This window comes from Marmota marmota, unplaced genomic scaffold, assembly GCF_001458135.2.
Source record: "Marmota marmota marmota unplaced genomic scaffold, marMar, whole genome shotgun sequence".
NCBI classification, from domain to species: domain Eukaryota; kingdom Metazoa; phylum Chordata; class Mammalia; order Rodentia; family Sciuridae; genus Marmota; species Marmota marmota.
The window spans coordinates 3,852,200-3,855,963 of NW_026000048.1; the positions used below are offsets into that span (position 1 = coordinate 3,852,200).

At 41.6% G+C, this 3,764-nt stretch overlaps 1 non-coding gene across 1 annotated transcript; it reads right to left on the reverse strand.

The window, feature by feature from the left end:
* Positions 1-305: 305 nt before the first annotated feature.
* Positions 306-379, reverse strand: Trnaa-ggc. Its single transcript has one exon. It is a non-coding gene; the product is annotated as a tRNA-Ala (tRNA).
* Between the last annotated feature and the right edge of the window lie 3,385 nt (positions 380-3,764).

Consider the following 3,764-nt stretch of genomic DNA (forward strand, 5'->3'; position numbering starts at 1 on the left):
ATAGAGGGTCAGCAGTGGCTATCGCGAGGTGGATGAGCTGCCATATATGTGGAAGGACACAAAATGACCACTTGTAAGCATTTGTGACTACAGGAGAAGGCCAGTGTCTTTGTAATGCTGTTGTTGATCCTAGGTAGTCATCAAATATTTGCAGCTTGTTTTATAATTTCTTCCACTGATTAGCTACTTGGATGGTTAGCTAGATAGCAGTTAAATGTTCCTGTTTTTAAAAACCCAAATGATTATTTTTAATGTGTCAGATTTCAACATTTACAATTTAATTCTTCTTCAATTTTTTTTTTAGTCCCTGGTGCTGGGAATTGAACCCAGGGCCTCCTGCATGCCAGGCAAATGCTCTACCACTGAGCCACATCCCAAGTTCATTTTTGTGTGTGATATGGATTAAGGGTCTTAATTGACTTTTTTCCACCAAGCATACAAATTTTTCTAAACCATTTATTGAATTAATTGTTCTTTCCTTGTTATCCATTAAGTTTTTCTCTCCCAGCATTTGCTTCTGGGAAATGGACTCTTTTCCAATGAGTAAATGCTTTACTCTTGGGCCAGTATCGCAGAATGTTAATTCCTATAGATCTTGTTGGGCCAGCTCTCCTTCATTACTCATTCACTCACATTTTCCCTTTTCTTCTTTATTCTTCCTTGGAAACTTGTGTTTCCCTGTGAGTCACAAAGTCCTTTATGAGACTGTGATCCTGCCATTTGACAAGGAGTAGAAAGAATTCTGACAAAATGTCAGCAAGGACCTGGTTTAAAAAAAGAAGAAGAAGAAGGAGGAGGAGGAGAAGGAGGAGGAGGAGGAGGAGGAGGAGGAGGAGGAGGAGGAGGAGGAGGAGGAGGAGAAGTTGTTGTTTCTGGGAAGAGGCTGCAATTCTGTTTCAGAGGGTGGACGTAGGCAGAAGCTGAGTTGGAGTGAAGTTTGTTGGAAATATTGCTCAATGGGACATTTTGCTTTCTTAATTCTGAGTTCCATTGGCTGCTGGCTCTCTCTTCCTTCATTTATCTTGCACATTTCCTGACTACCATCTTAGAAAAGTATTTTCTGTGTGTCTTGTCAAGTTCCTCAAACTTTGTTTAATTACTTCTGGGTTGCCTCCTACTTCTAGTTTAGCACTGCCCATTAGATATTTCTCTGATGATGAAATGTTCCACAATCTGTTCTCTCATACAGATCCTTAAACTCATGTGGCTATTGAGCATTTGAAATATGTCTAATGCAAATGAACAACTGAATTTTACTTTAACTTCAGTTTTTCAAGTTCAAATTGAAACAGCCAAGTGTGACTAGAGGCTATCAAGTTAGTAAACATGGTGAGAATTTGATATGTATCCCAACCACACTCCACAGTTGCTACAAAGAGCTACCATAGAACCCACCAAAGAGCTCAAGCAACTCAATCAAAATAACAGAGCGAAGCCCTGAGGTCAGGGAGTGATTGGAGTAAGTCTCATACTACCAGGAGTACAGGGTTGAATTAAAGAATAATGATTTTCCATGCATATGTAGGTCATTAATTTAAGAGGGAAGGATACAGACAGAGACCAATTGTGCCAGAATAACACACATGCCCACACAAACTCCATCATTAGCACTACCCACAGATGCCCTTACCCACTGTTTCCATTACCCTCTTCCATTTCTTCCCCCTCTCAATGAAATATAGCTTCTCCTCCAATCTCCTTAAGAAACAGACTTCATCGACCCAGTAGCTAAATCAGAAAGATTTGGATTGACCTCCCAGCAGGGTTTGACCTGCCAATCATTCCCTCCTTGAAATATTGTTTGAGAGTTGATGGGATCTGATGCCCTGTTTTCCTTCACACTGTCCTCAGAGCATACTCTGTCCTTGTGGCTCCATTTTCCCCACAACTTTTTTGATTTGTTCCCAACTGTCCCCAAATCTGCTTTTCCTGCCTGTTCCCTCTTTTGAAGTCAAGCTGAATGTTCAGCTGACACTCCTCACCTCCAGCAGGCAACCTTGAAACTAACACATCCCTCCAAGGACAGGCTCCTCCCTTCATTGTGGCCCACCCACATGCAGCACCCTCTGTGTCTCATTGACTCCAAGCGAACACAGCTGGGTTTGCCATAGTCCTCTGTCTTCTCTGCACTCAAAGCTGGAGGCATCATGGGTCTCTGGTTGCTATGATGTGAATGTGTCCCCTCCAAAAGTCATGTCATGTGGAAACTTAATCCTCAAAGCAATGGCATTAAGAAGCAGAGCCTTTAAGAGATGATAAGGCTATGGCGGTATGCCCACTGGAATGAAGTAGGGCCTTATAAAAGAGCTTCAGGGAACCCTCTCGACACTCTTGCCCTTCCACCTTCCACCATGTGAGGACACAGTGAAAGGCGCTATCTTGGACTTTTCTGCACTTACTTTGGATCCCTTACAGGTCCTCATTCCTCTCTGTTCCCACATCTGGATACACAGTATTGCTCTGTCCTTGACTACAGCCTGCCCTGCTTCAGGCTCTATGGCCTGATTTGGAGCACAGGTGCCTGTAGACTCCAGAGAAGCATGTACCTCCTTCCATGGCACCCTGCCCTCACTCAGAGGCTATCATAGTCTCTAACACTTTTCAGAAGTTCCTATTGCATTTAGGAAGAAATCAACTCCTTCATAAAGCCTCAGAGTGTACATGATCTGGACTCTACCCTGGTGGCCATCACTTTGAACACTTTGCCTTCCTCATTGATCTTCTACCTCAAGGCCCCTGGGAGCCTAGGATCCAGCCCCACTTCCACATCTCCTGGCCCCACTGCTCTGCAGGGCCCTTTCCTGGAAAGTCCTTCCTCACAGGTGAACTAAGGAGTTAAACTCACTGCCACTCATACCCTGAAGCCAGTATTCCTCCAAGATGGGCAGTCAGTCCCCTGCTGACTCTAGTTGGTTTATTTAGGGAAACGTTCATCTTTCCTTCTTACATGTTATTCATTGGATATGATTTGGTTTGATTCAGAGATAAGCAATCATTATAGAGTAGTCATTTAATATCCACATGATTTTTCTGTGGTTCTAAGATGCTTCATATGTTTATAACCCAGGGCATATTATGACAGGAATGACTTGTAAATGACATTTACAAGAAAATCTTTTCAAATTCAATAAAACTCCTTGACACAGCAATATCTAAGGCATTACAATTAATAACCCCTGGTGCTGAGATGGTTCTGAGTATACTTGCTCCTCCTAATACACCCAGCTGATGGCTGTCCCTGGCTTTTCACAGTCCCCCTGCCTGTAATGCCACTCTGGTACCTTCTGGGCATTGCGGGTACAGGTGAGAATGCCTGAGTGGAGATGTCAAGTGACTTCTCTGAGCAAAATACAGCAAAAACGGGAAAAACAAATCATCTCTTCAACCTAGGTTTTGATATTCTAAATCTAGGAGTTTCCCAACTGCACAAATCACCACTATTTTCATATACTGAATTCACATTTTAGATTCTCTCTCTTTATATTAAAAAAAAACTACCAAAAGTGAGAGAAAGATTCTATAAATAGCAGATAAGTGTGAATGTATGTATATATGTAGAAGACCACAAATAATGCACCCTCAAATATTAGCAACTAACTGCACGTAGAAGATAAATCTGTTTAATGTCAAAAGAACAGCTTATTTCTGGTAACTAAAAGAGAAACATCTAATATTCATGTCATAATTATTTTATGTAATTTAAGATGTATTGACAAAATAATTTTAAAGAGTCTTATGTTTGCTTATGTTTTAAAATTCAAATG